The 18,359-nt window shown below is 41.8% G+C and overlaps 1 protein-coding gene and 1 long non-coding RNA gene across 3 annotated transcripts in view; one reads left to right on the forward strand and one right to left on the reverse strand.

Annotated features, from left to right (window-relative positions):
* Positions 1-18,359, forward strand: part of Sema2a (Semaphorin 2a) — a 307,709-nt gene that overhangs the window by 51,801 nt on the left and 237,549 nt on the right. Inside the window, exon 1 of one of the 2 annotated variants that reach the window (XM_071709911.1) lies at positions 9,841-10,978. The exons of the other annotated variant lie outside the window; for it this stretch is intronic. The gene's annotated coding sequence lies outside the window, so the exon portion shown is untranslated. Of the gene's footprint in view, positions 1-9,840; positions 10,979-18,359 lie in introns of those variants that run through there. 2 annotated transcript variants of the gene reach the window in all.
* LOC139774549 (uncharacterized) lies at positions 1,149-9,446 on the reverse strand. The gene is made up of 3 exons (XR_011718607.1): positions 8,888-9,446; positions 1,546-1,834; positions 1,149-1,205 (listed from the first exon to the last, which is right to left on the reverse strand). It is a non-coding gene; the product is annotated as an uncharacterized lncRNA (long non-coding RNA).

An 18,359-nucleotide genomic window follows, 5' to 3' on the forward strand; every position in this document is an offset into this window, starting at 1 on the left:
AGAAGTTTCGCAATATTAATAGCCTGCGCGGACAAACTCGGATAACAAGATTGCCAAGCAAACCAGGCAGGTGGATTTCTGTACTATTGAAGCCGTTAAAATTGAGTTGGGAGCAATTTTTTGTAGTTACAAGCTATTACATATTGATGTAACGTACGTTGAAGAGGGTCAGCGTGGAAAAAGTGATATTGGGTGTTAAAAAAGCGCTCGTCAGTTTTCTTTCGACCGTAATATGAGAATATTACGATAATCATAAAATCGGCGAATGGCGAAATATTAACATATTTTAATTAATATGTATTTCAATCTTCTGTTCAAACGTAATTTCTTTGTAGTTTCGATACGAACAAAAACGGTTAATATATCGATGTAAACTTAATTAAATGCAGCCTAATGGAAAAGTTGCGTTACTTCAGAATCGGGAACGTCCGAAGAACCGAAGAACAACAACTTACGAACGATTTAATGCCCCACTTCATTAGTTCCACCGAACCCGGGAACGGATAGTGATTTGTGTTTAATTATCTCAATGAGACGTAGATTAAGGAAAGAAGAAACACTTCCATGGAAGTTCTAACTAACAGTTAATGACACTTGGTAGAAGATGATATGAGATCCGAAATATTTGATAGATTTTCCAAAAAGTTAATAGTTAATATAAACTTTTCATATTCTCGCGACACGCATTTTGAGATACTTAATACAATTTTTTATAAATATCTGTTAAATATATAAATTATCTTTTTTAATACGCTTTTAGAATTATTCTTGATATATACAATAAAAATTATTATTATTTTTTGACATATCAACTATTTTAACATAATTAACATATAGTAAATTAACTCAGGGATAATTTGCAAAAAGAATCTTTCTGATCTGACATAATATTTAGTAGATCTCATGCCATTTTATTTTATTTTAAATTATATAATATAATGCCAAATTATCCATAACTGTAAATGGACAGATTATGAGAAATTATTATCATTGTGTGCATTGTTGTATGCATAATAGAACGATAGACAATTATATATTCTAAAATAAATGTCCTAATTTGATTTTAAGGAAATAAATTTGTAAAAAATATTCTATATATTTATAATATTCATTTCCTCAGATTAAAATAAACATTAATCTGACTCACCGGTCGATGCGCAACGACGGAGTTGTAACTACGTTGTAACTACGTTGACTATGTGAATCTGTAAAACATAAATATATCCAAATTATAGTAACAATTAAAATAATTAATATTTCAAGAACTAATTATTATCTGTGTTGATTTTTTATTCATCTTTTTTGAAATAGATATTTCATAAAACAATTAGATATAATTTCCGAAAGACAGAAAATGTTTATTCTTTTAACTTATAATTTAATCTATAACTTTCTTATAACCTTGATAAAATGTTTTAATAAGCGTTTCTTTTCTAATTTTTATATAAATTATTCAAACAACTAATTAAATAAAATTAATTAAATAAAAATATGCAATTAATTCTATAATTAAGATGCAGCATATATAAATATTGAATTACTCACCTTATAGTTGCTCCGCCGTCGCCCGATGCCTCTCAGGCCTCCTCCTCCTCTCAGATTCCTTCGTTGATTTTTCCTTGTGGTACTCACAATCAGATGCGGAAACATACTTAATTACGATCGCGCACAGTGATAATCAGAATACAACGCGCGACACTTTTCACGGCACTCCCGATGTTAATCACATGTTTATTTTGTTACGGAAGAACAACACAAAAGAAATATAATCCGTTTATTTTGTACTGTATCCGCGACGTTAATAACCGAACAGTTCATTATCGGCGCTTTCATCCTGAAATGATACATAAAATACGATACGATTAGTGAAATAACATTAATAGTTAATCAAGATACGATGGGTTATTTGATTCGGCCTTTCAAATTATATATAAGATATATACAAATTATGTTGATTTTTTGCTTCTTTCAATTTTTAAGAATTAATTTGTATCCCCATATTGAAAAAAATTACCAAATCAAATATTTGAGAAATAAATTTATTTTTACGCTAGATAAAGTACTTTCTTAATACTTTGATTTAAAAAATAACTATATAGAAATTAATTATTACAAACTTATAATACAACACATACAATTACATAACTGAAATTTATTATTATTTTATTACTATAAATTAAGAATATCTACGTATAAGATGTATGATTAATTCGGTATTTTTTTCTCTTCAAAGTTTTATATTCTGAGAAAAATAAAATTATATACCTAATCTTAATAAGTCAATAATTTTTTATAACATTAAAATAAATTTAAAAATTATATTTAAGAATTATATCAGCGCAAAACATATAATTATATATTTTTGTGAGATTTATTAAAGTTATACAATTTCATTCATGTGGGGATGTAAAAAATTAACATTGAATTTAATAATTCTTTTAATGGAGTAGTTAATTAACTATTAAAGTCCATTAAGAGAAAAAGAATTAAATAATTTATTTAAAAGTATTTAAAATTTTAATCAAATAAAATTTGCAATGCGGTAAAAATTAATATAATTTGTGCTGTAAAAACCAATAACGAGTAAAGAGTTCAATATATAAATATGCGAACAAATATGTGTAATTGAGTATCTAGCAAATTCTGCACGATATTTCGGCCAACTTTAAATACTTATGATTCGAGAACTGTTGTGATTAGAGCGTTTTCTACATGCTATTAGTTTGTCTCCTACAATTTATCGGCAATTTTTGCGTAAACGATAAGTTGTCCGTCTTCAATTTTCTTTGTTCTGCGAATCGACAACGATTGACTAGAGTTTACAAGTTGTCTAGTCGACCACCCTCAACAAGCGGAGATCTTTTGTCGAAAAAAAGGGAAGGTAAAGACGCTTTCATTGTCAAATGCTGACTGGTCCTGGTTTTTATCACTGGCCCTGAGGGAGCGCGGAGGCATCCGGAGCTGTAGAAAAGCAGGTTTACCATCGTTTCGTACGTTTGACGCATCCCAAAGGGAACATCGGTAAACTGACAGGCCATCTACTTCTATCTCCTATGTCCCTACGCGTACGCATTGTACGCTCGAGTCGCGCTTTTATGCATCGAGCCTGAAAATCCTCAGCAAAACAGTCTTTGCGCAGTGCAATATCGTTGAACAATCGTGTATTGTAAGCATATTTCAAAGAGACTTTACGACGACAATTATTAACGTCAATTTTGTCATGAATCTGCCATGTTTCGTCAAAATTAAAAGGAAAGGAATGGCGAAGGTTCTTCTCTTTTAACAACATTCTTTTCACGATATCATGCAAATTGAGCCAGACAAAAAGCGGTTGGTTTGTTAATTCTTGTAGGTAAGTCTTGTACTTAAGTCAATACGTCAACGGTCGTCTCGAATAGCCGGCAGGCCCTATGAGGGTCTATTGGGATCTGCAATAATGGTGCCGTCATATATAATACAGTCGTGCACACATAGAGATCGTGTACACGTCTGCATTACAATCGCATAAATGTGTTATTCACGTTCATAGAATGAATAGGCACAATGTCGTCATGTACTTTACCTTTTGGATCATTAAAAAATGCATGTTACTTGCATGAAATCGTTTATGTCAAACTTTCGCAGCAAAATATTTCAAAATATAGATACGTAGGGTAGAGCGGGGTCAAAAGTAACGCGGGGCGAAAGTAACAACTCAAATATCTATAGTTAATACTATAGTTAATATCTATAGTTTATACTCAATACCCAGGCCGAGGCGTTCTGAGACACGTTATAGCTTGTTCAGCTTCATCCGTTAACCAACAGACGCATGCGCATCTATGCCTATAACTATAGATATTTGAGTTATTACTTTCGCCCCGCGTTACTTTTGACCCCGCTCTACCCTATACGAAATGATTTTGTATTCCCTTTACAGAATCATGCTTACTTTCACTGTGGCAAAAATAAAAATATAATATTTAAAAGAATTCTTGAATATTAATGGCACATAATATTGAATATTAATGGTAAAAAGGGTTCACGGTTACGTCGTTGTTTATTTTTCAATTTTTCTGTACTGATATACCGACTGTAACGTCATGACATAATGGTCCGATTCATTAGGACATTCCGACGTTTCCATATAATGAAATCGCAATTAGAGATATGCAAAACACCGCTTATATCAGCCGTAGAAAGTGGACGGTACGGAGCAAAGATGCCATTTGAATTGTGAAATACTTGGAGGGATTCCAATATTAACTGCTGGAATGTTGCTGGAAATAATGGAAAGGAAATGGCCACGGTGCTGACGGTAGAGAAAACGACTTTTCCGCGAACGGGCGACTGGAGGCCACATATCGAAGTATCGATAAAATTCTATTTCGCGCAAATATAAAAAAAGAACAAGAATTTCACAACTCCTGGAGGTAAAGTAATTTCGATACTCAGGTAAACCACATCTGACGAGTTTCGAAGCGCGCAGGAGATTATCGTTCATTCGGATATATATCGAATAAAATATACAATTTAAAATTTATCTCTGCGCGTAAATAATAAGGTACTCTAATGTAACTGCTGGTTCTAAACCTTTAAACAATATCTGACAGATCACATTCCTTATTCACAACGTTAGGAATGGATTGATCGCCGCTGAGGAAAACTTTCAGCGTGGAGCTCTGAGAAACTGCCACGAGGAATCTTCACAAAGAATAGAGCGCGAACAACGCGAAGCACGATGCCGGATCTATCCGTGGTAAAGAAGCGAAGCAGTTAAAGAGCACGATGAAGTAAGAAGTTGCCGCGGTAAAACCGCAAGCGCGCCGCGAAGCCGGCGCAACGGAGCGCAGGAGCAGTAATTCCTTTCTTCCAAAAAGAAAAGCGGTAAAAACAGCGATTAAGGCTTTTAGCTGGAATACCGGGCTCCACGTGCTTCTTCTCCGCAATGCGTGTAGAGGAGGACGGGGACTCTGGACGCCCCTCTGGACGTCGTTGGAAGAAACGGTTCATGGGTTCGGTCGCTAGTTTCCACCCTGCTGAGCAGCTTTCCCCGGGACTCTGTGGTTTCTCCACGCTATAAATACCGACACCGAAGACCGGCTAGAGAGAAAGCGGGAGCGGGAAAGAAACGGGAAGAATGCTGGGCGAGAAAAAGAAAGAGAGGAAGAGATATGCACGGAAGAAGTAGCTAGACGCGCGCGAGGGTGGAGACGAGAAAGAAAGATGTTGGAAGGCGTTCGAGAAGAAGAGCGGGGTCGAGCGTGCAATTCTTTCTCCATTCGAGAGCTTTTTCCTCGAAAAATGGAATTTTATGAGAAATAGCATTCGCCGTGGACCTGGTCAACTAATTACATCCGTCTGATCCGTCTGATTCGTCTGGCTTTGAACTACTTGCAACGGTAACGTAAGTATATCATAAACTAAATATGTGTGTTTCATCTACGCAGATACGAACTTTCTATTGAGTTTGTTATAAAATTTTGAGCAAAACGTTCATCAATAATTTCATATCGTGGAGCAAATATAATTTGAGCGGCAGATTATTGGACTCTGTTCTATTTCCTCCTCGACTTTATCGTGTTACAGATAAGCGCGCGATCTCACTTTTATACAACACTATATTCCCACGCCCTCGTAAAGTAGGAGTACACAGAGAGAAAATGGAAGCTGCATTATTTCGCAGTGAAACGTTGAAGAACATTCTGTATTTCAGCGCGTAAGCTGGCAACTGGATGTAAAGAGTGCTGTAATTGAATGGCGTTTAATTAAAAGTCGAATCTACTCGTTCAGTGTTAACCGCGAGATACGATATTATATCCTTCATTGAGAAATCGCGAGATGCTTTTATTCGTGACAGATGGCAACGTGGGTGGCGATTGTGTTAAAAGGATAGAGTTGGATACACGTAATAGAGAGAAAAATATTGAATGACGAGGCAAGAACGGAAAACGTCAGTGTCGCGCGACAGGGGATAGGGACGTTTCACATCACGGATTGACAACGACGGAAATTTTCTCCGTTCCAGTGAAGATTACGTGAATGGATCGGCCGGATCGGCTCTCGCTTGATTCCCACCGGACTCCGATAGCGCGCGGATCCTTGCGGATATTTTATGGCATCTGGGAGGAGAGTGACTTCAAATTACGCTTCACGCGAGGAGTATACGATTTCGTAGTAACTCCGGATCCTTACGAGGAGATACGATGACCATTTCCGAGAGATCGTCGCGGAATTTTCCGGCTGTCCTTTCTTCAATATCACGCAATGACGCCGCGGCGAAAACTTTAATATTTAAGCGGCATTTAAATGTCAGCATTTAAATGTCATGTCACGGTCGATCGTTGAGTTAAAACGCGTTGTATTGAGTCTCTCGGATTAAAACGCGTCGGAGAGCGACAGCGATAAGAGTTTTACGGTGAATAAAGAGCGGCCGTCGCACGTCATACGCCGGTATTACGCACACTGCGTCGTCAGCACAACAACAACGGGAATGGGGCGCAAAAAAAATATATATTACGGAGCTATTTCGTAATATAGAGAATTAACGAGCCGATCGCGCGTAAGAGCTGTCAAAAATTCAGCCCCGTCATGCCGCGACCTATTATTGATCATACCTGAATATGAATGTACAATACTCGCCGGCTCGCGAATGACGCACGGACCTGTCGCTGTTGCATATATCCGGTTGCATTGCGATTATCATGCTCATATACGTGGCGTACAACAACCACGCGACATCGCAAAGCGCCACTGCCGGTCGGGGCCCTATTGTGGTTCTCGGTCGGACATGTTGATAACGAGCTGATCATTGTTATAACTCACGTATCTGACATGTATATATGTGTCTCGAACACATATGTATATGATATAATCACATTTGGCCATCGTGTTTAGTTAAGACACAAGTTTGTCGGCATAGTTGGACCGGATGGGTGAAGCGACGTGTAATAACTAACTTTGTTCGCAGTTCGTTGAACGTCTATGCGGAATCGAGATTCATCTGAAACGAATCACGAATTAATTCTGCGTTTTGTTAGATGTAATTATAAAGATCCGCGGAGACAACTGATTCCTCTTATTGCTTGCAGTAATAAATACTGTCGCATCTTTTTATTTAGAGAGAACTTTTAATAGAAAGTTTCCGATAAGTACTTCTCAGTACTTTTTTAATACCTAGTATTGAAAATTAATTAAGAGTTAAATAAAAGAGAATTAAAGAGACGCGACGTTTCTCAAACTTTAACATCGATTAACTTCGAATAGTCTATGCAGCACATGTTCGGATAATATATTATGCAAATATCTCGTACATTGCCGGGGAAAACACGAACTTTTCGCGAACGTCAATTCATTCTCTCTCGTACGAGATACGATGTCCAATGCATGGGCTTTCTCATAATAAATGTCAGTTTCGTTGAGGTGCATGTACCAGAGTGGCATTAATCGATTCCATGTTCCGAACATTACGTAACGTCAATAGCTATTTCGAGCGGTTTGGCACGGCATAGGTAAAGGAGCCCGAGAAACTTCCGTATTTCTCGGAATATCGAAAGGCAAGAGCATTCGTGAATAATTAATCGCGAGTCGATGTATGAAGCGAACCGCGTAAACTTGACGGAGGCTACGAGTTTCGCGTGTGTAGTGTTTAGTAAATTAGAACATCGATGGTTTCGCGACTAGCTGTTACTTGATGACGCGACACGAGAAACGCGAATCGAGTTAACGCGTCGCCAAAAAGTCGCTTTTTGTGCGTATTTTCCGGTAAAGGATTTACCCCTTTAAAAGGTGTATTAAAATTCCATCTGTTGTGTCGTTCGTAACCGAGATCAAAGCGACAGAACCCTCCCCCCCCTCTCTCACTCTCTCTCTCTCTCTCTTTTTCGATGTTGGTCACACACAGGTAATATCTCGCCTTCTCAGATATTACTAGTGTGGTATAAGATACGTATTATAAAATATAAATACGACGATGCATGAAAACGTTGAGGTGGAACATCGAAAGTACATGTATATAGTCGCATAAGCGTTTTATCTTCCTACAGAACGTATTAAAATTCCATTTACGGAAGTCGTCGTTTGTAACCGAGATCAAAGCTACAAAATGCTTTTCTCCACATCTGCGTGCCTCCCTTCCGTCTTCCCTCACTTGTTCAGAAATTATTTAACAGAGTACATAAAATATAAATTAGAATTCATAAGCGGAATATTGAAATATATTAACGTCGTTCGTATAAGGTTACAGTAAACATTGCAAAGTACTATCACTGGAGTTTATGCGCGCTTGCTGACGATTGTTATTCGATTAATACCGTACATTGAAAATTGTGAATACATATAACGTTTCTATACATATAATATAGACCATAATTCACACTCGAGAATGTGGGATAAAATGTATTTATTGTTTCGTGCGATACGAAAAATTTTTAAAGACTTGGAATGCACAATTTGGAATTTAATGCAATTTATTATGAACGATTATTATAGAAAATTATATTAGAGGTAATTAAATTATTACTAAGTTTACTAAGACGAAGAAATATACATAAATTCACGTGAATAATATATTATTAGGCACAAAAAATCCAGCCCGACCATACAAGGCTTATTTTTGTCTAAACTTGTGTTATCCATATATCAGTCAAGTTCTTATTTATATTTATTAAATTACATTATAGATAATTATTATAGATAGTTTGAAACGGACGATCACTGAATTCTTATTATACGTGATCGAGATCTGTTACACAAATAATTACGAAAATAATACGCTCGGCTACGCATAGCGTACTAGGAATCGATTTTGTCTATCATCGATTTACCTCAGAGGAGCGCGAGAACGAAAGAATAAGCACGGACGGAGCCTTTTTCGAGAAGATGCGATATAGCAAGTTGATCCACTTACCTCTCCGCTCTGCAATTATGCACCGTAATGGACATCTCTGGATGCTCTTCCTGACGTAAACTCGTAACTGGAACGCCATGAAAACGCTCGCGGCCATCGTTGCTACGAACAAATTAATTTATCGTTTTGCGATGTTACGGTTAACAGCGTTCCGGCGAAATAATGGCAAGCGACGAAGGTGCGGGTATCGTAGCTAAGGAAACCGGGGTGCGAGGAAGTCCGTCGGAGACGGGGATATAATAGACGAGCGGGACGAAGGAGGAGAATTGGTGACGAATGTTAGGCGAGGAGAGGATTAGAGCGGAAGAAAAGGCGGAAGGCGGCGCGGGCGCCGCGATCGAGTGAAACGGGAAGTAAAAGAGATAAAAGCGGGAAAAGAAACGGAGCAAAAAGGTGTAACTGCGCGAGAAAGAAAACGAAGGAAAAAATAGATCGCGGGAGAACGCGCGACGAAAAGAACGAGAGGACGAAAACAACGGTGAAACGAATAGGCACGGGAGGAATGAGAGAAAACTTGGCGCGGAGGAGGGCGCAATGCGCGCGAGCGGGAGAGAACGAAACGGACGCGCGAAGTAATGGGAACGCGAGGCGACGGGAAGAGGACGGGAAGAGGGAAGCGCGCGAGAAGGGAGAGAGAAAGTAGCGCGGGTAGACGGCACGGCGCGGTGCACGGGCCACGGATGCGAAGGGACGGCAGATAAGGAGTGGGCGAGAAAGGGAAGGGAAAAGGGAGCGCGAGTAGATAGCGCGACGGAGAGCGGGCGAGGGCGAGGGCGAGAGCGAGGCCGTTGGCGCGGACGAGGATGGCGCTAGTGCCGCATGCGCGCGGCATGGGTGTATCTTCGGTCTTCTCCCTCTCGCGCGGTCGCCGTCGCCCTCGCGCGCCGCCCCACCCCAGCTCCGTGTAACGTCGCTACCCCTCCCTACGCCGCTAGACTCAGTTACCGGGCCGATTCGCGAGCGTGGAGGTGTCGCGCTTTTTCGCTCCGCGACCGCTCTCTCGGCCGTCGCGTAGCTTTCGAGGTGCCGTCCGTCGTCCGTCGTCCGTCGTCGTCGTCCGGCCGTTTATCGTCCCTTCGCGGGGAACAACGCGCCGCGTCGCGCCGTGCGAGCGCGCGCGTGCCGTGACGTTGCTCCGTTTCCCTCGAGGAGCGAAAGAGACACAGACACAGATAGATTCGGCGTGGGGGAGGGGTGAGTGAGAGAGGGATAGAGAGACGTGTGCGCGAGAAGTGCCCCAGTTTCGGTGCGGTCACATGTGGACGTCGAGCGGCGTAACGCCGCCGCGGGGGAGCAACGCGCCCAAGTTCGCGCCGGAGTCGTTCTCTCTCGCCGTGCCGGCGTCGTCGCTCCGGGATTTTCGCGGTGAGAGAATTCGCAAGTGAGAATTCGAGTGGACACTCACCGCTCGTCGTGTGTGTGTGTGTGTGTATGTGCTGCGTGCGTGCTCTCGTTACGTGCGCGCGGGTGAATACCGCCATCGCCGCCGCGATCTCGCGCGAGCCGCATCTCGCCGCCGAGCGGCATGAAGTTGTCGCGCGACGTGATCGACGTGATCGCAGCGGAGACGAAGCCGGCGTCGCGCGACCGATGACGGTCGAGCGGCCCCGATCTCCCCCGAATCTCGAGCGCGAAGAAAACGCCGATTCCGGGAATCGCCTACCGTTAACGTTGACCGCGCGACGCGCCGCTTCTCCAGTTTACGCGCGCGATCATGTTTACGTGACGACGTAAGGAGCCCGAGGTGCGAGAGGTGCGAGGTGCGAGGAGGACTGCGCGATTCGAACGCGGGCGAGTATCGTGTCCAGTCGGCGTCGTGTCGCGGAGCAAACGCGCGCGCGAGTGGCGGCGGTAGATTCGAAGAGGAGGCGAGCTTGCGTCGCATTCGCTAGCGAAAGCGGGAAAGCGGGAAAGCGAGCGCGATCAGCTCGATTAGTTCGTCGGTGACGTCGCGATTAACTGTCGGGTGAGTGTACGAACGATCGCGCTATAGACTGAAAACCTCGGAGCAGCGGCGGCAGCAGCAGCTCGCAATCGGAATCAGGACGGCAGCCTGGGACGCGGGATTCGCGGGAACGCGACATCGATCGAGTAAGTGCTTCAAGGTCTCGGCACGAGATCTTATCTCCGCGCGATAACCTGAAATCATTCATTCGCGTGGTAGCGAGACGAGAGTCGGTCAAATCGGGGGCACGTCAATGAGCACGAATTCTTCTTTCGCGTCTGATGGTGTACTACGCCTTTCTGTTGGGAAAGTTGAACGCCATTGACACAGTATTTGCATTCTTTCGTACCTAAAGCCAACGCGAACGATTTTGAACGTCGTGCTACGTTCGTACGGTCGACAAAGTTTTTAGTCGCTGCACGCGACGCTGCGTTTATTAAGCTGCGTTCTAGAACCATGCTCTTAACGCTCAATCGTCGTTCTATCTTTGTTACTTACAGAAAGTTGAACAAGGACAGAGCACGCTCTTTACGCTAAGAGTGTGGTTTTGGAACGCAGCCTTATAAATAATCTGAGAGGAGTGTCGAAAAATATATTTTTGCGACTCCGTGTAATCAAGGAGCACTCGGACAATTGGTGTAATTCGCGACTGCTATTTGACGGAAATGAGAAGATTAATAACTGTGTGAATTAAGTCATTTTTTTGCTTAGCTATCGGGCTTTATGATTTCCGTCGAGCTTGCTCCGAAATGTCGCATTGCGCTCGCGGGCTTAGATTGGTACTCGCTTTGATCCGCCGCGAAATTTTGGCCGTTGTTTACATGCCCCGTATGTATACATACGGCATATGTATATCCGCCTGTGTGGTGGTGTTTGTTATTTCACACCTACGGATGCCCATGCATACAGCGAGCGAAATAAAACAATAGCGGGGAGCGCTCCCGCGCCGCACGATTTTGAAATTCATTTCCATTGAATTATTTTTGTTATCGATATTCGATTAAATGTATATACAAATGTTTACGAATGTTTGCAAGAATTGTTATGATTATTTCGCGCGCGATATAAATACAATATAAATTTTCATCGCCGTTCGGCGCGTCTCATTAAACAATATCCTTGGCTTGTCGGTGTTTTTCGAGAGGAATTTCTCGTTCCGCTTATTCCATACGTACCCGGTGTATTACATAACTTTCTTTACATCAAAGCTTCCCGTACGACGCCGGATTCGGAGTGATATCGATGGCGCGCGGGACGAAGAATGCGCTTCGACATCGGCTATCCTTCAACAGGGCGTCTCGTGCCGTTATCCTGCGCGTGCAGCGGGGCAGCGTGTATTAAGTTATGGAGCTTCTATTGCGTCTATATGCTTTTGTATGCACATATGTACATGCCCCGGCATATACACATACGTAGTCCCAAAATGACCTACTCGCAATCTCTAATATATCTCGCGGCAAATATTTGTCCCTGTGTTCCCCGTTCCTGCTTATCCCTCGCAACATTCGCCTACGCATAATCCGTGCGCGCGTGTAACCGGCTATATTTCGGATCAATAAAACATGCGTGTATTTTATGTGTTTATATAAAATATAACGTTTAGCTGCGCGCCTCGCATCGCGATGTTGCATCCTCCAAAATACTGGAACTGCACAAATTTTTTCCGCGCTGATGTATACGTGTTTTTCTTATTGCCAAATGCAAAATAGACGCAGCGCGCATTTGCACATTGTTTGTTTATGTATAGAAAAGTCACATTTTTGGCGGAATATGATTTGATCTGGATTTTTTTTAAATAAATATTTCCGAAATTTTTCTCGCGCGTGGTTGCGCTCGCGACAGATTATTGCATCCACGTGTGCATCCCTTTTCTCTCTGTCTCGATCCCCCCTTCTCGCTTTCGACCTGAATTCTCACTTCGGCGATTATGTGTGGGCTACAATGGCCTTTGTCGATTCTTCGTTTCGATCGTATCGCTTTTCTATCCCTTTTTTAAGAGCGGATAGGGCGAACGTAGGGATAGAAGTTGACACGGCGTTCGCTCGATTACAAATGTGAAATCGATCTCTCATTGTCGGGGAATCGATGAGGCACGGCGCTGCTAAATCGATCTTCAGTAGATAGAGTCGAACGAACGAACGAACGGACGGTCCTTCTCATTCCCGACGAAGAACGAAGTCTCGTTAGTCACGCTGGTAATCAAGGCTTCGCTTCGATTTCTGTTCGAATTGCTTTTGGTGTTCTTCTGAAGAGAGGTCGAATCCTCGCAAAACGCGTGTAACTATCCGAGAACGTGTTTTATGCAAATCAGCCTTCTCGTTACGCAGAGAATTTGAATTTTGCGATTAAAAGATATAAGTGGAACAAGTTCCACATGCTTTATGATTAAAAAATCTCGAAACTTATCGCGGATGCAATATATTGATCGCAAATCGTGAGATCGTGCCACGATTACGAGTCTCAATCGCGAGCTTGTTAAGAGTATTTCTCGAGCACCGAAATCGCGAGTTCTCGTATAATATTGTTGAGTTTATTTTCGTGTCTTACGTAGAAATACGGTTAAGTAGTTAACCCAATTAACCCTTAATCGATCAAAGTGTTAGCAAAATTACGAAGAAGATATTTTTATATACGCATTAAAAATATGCTAGGTTCAGTTATTGAGGGGTACATTAATGATCCTACATGTGCGTTTTGTGTTAGTAGCATCCTGACCAAAGTACCGGATTTATAATCAGTAATGTTCCCGTTCAGCGTGTTCCCTCTCGGCTCTTGCACGTCAATAACAATCGGGAAGCTGGCAATCTCCAAAGCTCAAACAGACAATCACTTCTAAATACAGTTCGAGGGTGTTTTGATTCGAAACACTCCAACACGGAATTGCTTTGGTCGCGGGGCTATTTAACCAGTGAACGATTTCAAAGTCGATTTGAAATGTTTACTCACGAGCGTGAAAGAGAGAAGGAGAGAGAGGAGGAGAAAGTAAGAGAAAGGGGTGATGGGGAGAGAGGGGGAGAGAGAGAGAGAGAGAGAGGAGTAATAGGAAAAATGCAGAACGAATGTGAGACATCAAATACGTTAAGAAACGTAGAAAAGTCGAAATTTAGGCATGCTTTTAATTTTGATATATATAAATGTAATCGAAAGATAGTAAACGCGTTAAATTTTGGATTTGTTGTATTATTCGTTATATTTCGATTAATATTTGTTATATACGCGCTTCAGAATTACAGACAAAATATCGTACAAAGATTAGAACAATCGTTTCGCTTGTAAACGTTTTTATCGCGTCCGTATCTTAAGAATCTTGCTTGCATCGTTATTCGTTCGTTAACTCGTTTGTAAATCGTAAGCTTCTCTGCTGGATAATTGCATACTTGTGAACGCTGTTTCACACGACTATATTAAATTTCGAGATTGCTCGGTTAAATCTGATTTGTACGTACATTCGTTCTCTCGTTGATGTCTTTGAATATCTATTGTGAAAAGTTCGACTAGAGTACTAGAGCAAGAAGAAAATGTGTGTTTGCGGGAGCGTGTGTACGTGAGGCTGTGTGGGGAAAGTTTATTTAATAGGAGTAGAGTACAAATACGATTGTCGCGCCAGTTTCCAAGCTGTCGCTGCATTCCAATCGCAAACTCGCTCGTACATGAAACCGGTACACACTTCTATTCCCATAGATATCATACCGAGTACAGAGGTATTGGAAAATAATGAAGAGGTTCGCCCTCGCAGCTGTTGAGTCACCGCGTGGTACGATGGCGGTCTGTCGATGACAACGAGGTAATTACTTTTCAAACAGTAGACGTGCAAATGAACGGCGGTTTAATCTGTCGATAATATCCCGGGCATCGTTACCATTTTTATTTCTCTTCTCCCCCCCCTCTCTCTCTCTCTCTCTCTCTCTGCGTTCCAACGGTAGCGGCTACCGACCGCGCACAAATTCTCCGCGCAGATTTAATCCGCTCAGAAAGATTGCTGTATACGAGCAAAACGAAATAGTTTTTTTCACTGTTGGCGGATTAAATCCTCTTTTTTGCTTTTCGATCGCGGTTTTCGACATGCAACTATTCCCAATTAAAACAAATCCCAAAAATAGTTGTCTCTTGACTCGTGCCACATTTACGTGACTTTTGCTGAATTAAGAAAATTTAGCGAATTGAAAAAGAGTAATTATAAACGTGCTTATACTCTCTTTTAATTTTTTTTTTTTCAGAAATGTTAACTGTTGAAAATTGCATGTACTTATCAGAGTTATCAGTCACTCACAACAGCTATTGTTTTATTCGAAGTTAATGGTCGTTGTTGCGCGAGCGAACTCTCTTATATTGTCATTTTTCCACTGCTACGTCGACAAACCGGCGATGTTATTGCGACAAAAACAATTTAAGGCCTGGCAGTGGCGTGCCTCTCGATAAATCATGACTTATTGAACGCGTAGCTCAGTTTTGAAGCTCACCCACGGGGCTATGTCGCTTGTGCGCCGTGATACGTCATAAGTCACAGCTGGTAGCACGTTGCGACGACGTCACCCCCTAGCCCAGGGGGTGTGTTTCTTCCTGCTTGCTACCCTGCCGGTTTTCTCCGTGGATTCAGCCCCACGGTAGCTCGGCCTAGATGTAATAGTCCCATTAACCGGTTCTGTATCTTAGCAACCCAACCCCCGCCACCCTCACGGGGTCGTTTATTGCGCGCTATGATTGATACTGTAAAATATGGCGTTCTCCACGAACGACGGGATGCAGGCGTTGCTCTTTCGACTTATCGTTGGGGGCCACTCAATCCCGCGCGAACAGTGCAGATTTACAGATGTAAGGGTGCGGAAGAAAGCAGCCGCCGAAACACGCCATTTATCCGCATGCCTGCCATCGGATAGCCATATTTCTTTTGACCACCGCGATATAAGAAGGACGATTAATATCGATGCCGATGACATGGAGTTCATACATCATACGCGCAGCTTCAAGGTTTGTTCGGTCGGGAAATGATCTAATTACTGGAATTTCAAGACAAATGAGAGATCACGATAAGATTTCACTTATGGCCTTTGAAGAAGTTTCTGTTATACGCACTGTAATTTATGCGGTCTCAAAATATACGAGGAGTTTCGGTCGGTTACCATTACGGTGGGAAATGTCATTTTTCATTACAACTAGTTTCTCCTTGTCCGACCGATGCCGAAAAGAGTCGAGCGGCTTAATAACGATGTCAACTGTGACAGACAACCGCGCGCTGTTTCGTGCGATAACGCGCGAGCGAGCGTGCATAAGCTTTGTTTGTGTTTAGCGTGTATTGCCCGAACAAACGTATGTACGACTGGCTCGGCGCGACATGATAGATCGCGAATCGTGCGCTTTTTTGTCGCAGTAGCGTGCCATCGTACCTTCCCCCTTTCATTCATAAATCACATGCCACGTGGACATTTACCTTGAACCTACTTTCGCCGCGAACAATAATCTCCGCGTCTGTCATTAAAAATCGCGCCGGGGATGCCGTTAGTCGGGGATCATGAAGAACCCCCAAGAGGCGCGACGGAAGATATCGTGACAGCTTAAACCGATCTCCTGGTGGCACGCGTGTACGAATACCTTGAAATCCCTGTAGTCGTCGATCAGCCCTAATTCCCGTACATCGCGTGGTTATAGGATATTGTGGATAAAAGGGCGTAACGCCTTCTGCGAATGCAGGCCGTTATGGCGGTGCAATATGCGGGTAATCCAAATATATTGCGAGACCAATGTACGCGGGGCCGATTCACGATCGATGCTACTTTCCAAGCGTGAGAGTAACGATTCGTGTAATAATTGCTTCCTTGGAATTTTCTTTTTGAACGAATATATTACAGTTGCATTTTATTAAAAAAAAGGATTAAAATTAGTAGGACAGATATAAACATTTATATGATATAATGCATTAAAAGATGGAAAGGAAATTGAGTGATGCTTTCTTGAAATTTATGTTATAAATTCGTAATTCCTCATAATATTATTCGTCATAATATTATATATTTCTATGCTTTATTATTTTGCTGCGGACTAAGATATGATCTATGATCTATTTTGCTAAAAGAAAATGGGGCAGTTATTTATAAAACAGATCCCGTTGAAAGACTACGTAATTCTCAGATGCGAGCAGTACCGCGGGAACGAAGCGTAATATGAATGAAGTAGATTACATGCAAATGAAGAATCGATGCAGATTGCGGACGGCAACTAGAATTGCATTATTCTCTTTCTATCCGACAAATATGCGTCATCATTCAACGTGTGCAATAGAACTAAATTTCTGCGCGCCATTGGTGGACAATGGGAACCGCGTCTTCTTGATCGATATATTATAATGTATCGATCAAGAAGATGTACTATGGCTGGTGATCGTCCGTGACATAGTTGTCTGCGGCCCTTCACCTCGATATCATAATCATTTTTCACGTTACTGCCACACGTGTGCTGCAGTTAACGATAATATTAGATGGCTCAGTGGAATATTACTCTCATTTCTTCTGACGCACGTTTGTTTTATTGTACCTATGCCCGGTATTCATAGTTGGATCTTATATTCAAGACCGTCTTATGTGCAATCTTAATATGTTATGAACCAATCACAGAGCCGTGTTAGCATCTTAAGATATTACTTAAGGCTGTTTTGAAATAAGATCCGACTATGAATATCAGCCTAGAACTTTTAATGCATCACCATTGACCTCGATCAATCATTTTTCAATGCTATATTACACAATACTTTTACGGCCGATAACGACTCGCCGCAGGAAATATGTATCTGTTCGATCTATCGTCGTTCAATTACGGTACACGTTAGCAGATACAACAGAGAACGTTATAGAAACATCTGACGTTATTGTTCATCCTTCGCAATATCCACGGAAACACCACAATTCGTTATTTTCGAAACCTCCATCTTTTGCTTTTGATGGGCAGGACGATAGGGCGGTGTGCGGGCAGTGAAATATTTTTTTTCTTCCTTCGCGGATGTAATTCCCTGTACAAATGGAGGTTGTTCCAGGCGAACTCTCGGGTCACGTCGACGACCTAACTGTTCTGACACTAACCCAACCTTTTATACGAAGGGTTACCGCGCGAAAGTTCAAGAGAGAAAGGGAGAGAGAGAAAGAGAGAATCCATAAGCCATCCACCCCCGCTTCCTTCACGACCACCCATAATGCTCTCTTCGTCTTTCACTCTCTCTTCGGACTAGCGTCTGCACGGAGTTGACTATCTTGAATCCTGTCTCCAGCTTCCCAGCTGAGAAGCTCACACATCCATGAACGCTATTTCATCTGATATCGCATTTACCGTTTAGATCTAAACAAATATTTATTTTCTGATACATGTGATATATTATACTCATATATACATATAAATTGGAAATCCGTTTGTGTGAATTTGATGTTAACACGACTATCATTACGTAATGCACCTTCATATATATTTCATGTCTCTCAATTAATTAATTATATGATATATTTGATATATATGATATATTAGGCACACGGTATATATTATATA

The sequence above is a fragment of the Temnothorax nylanderi genome, unplaced genomic scaffold (assembly GCF_030848795.1).
Source record: "Temnothorax nylanderi isolate EJ_2023f unplaced genomic scaffold, tnyl_v1.0 TNYL_tig0082_pilon, whole genome shotgun sequence".
In the NCBI taxonomy this organism is placed as follows: domain Eukaryota; kingdom Metazoa; phylum Arthropoda; class Insecta; order Hymenoptera; family Formicidae; genus Temnothorax; species Temnothorax nylanderi.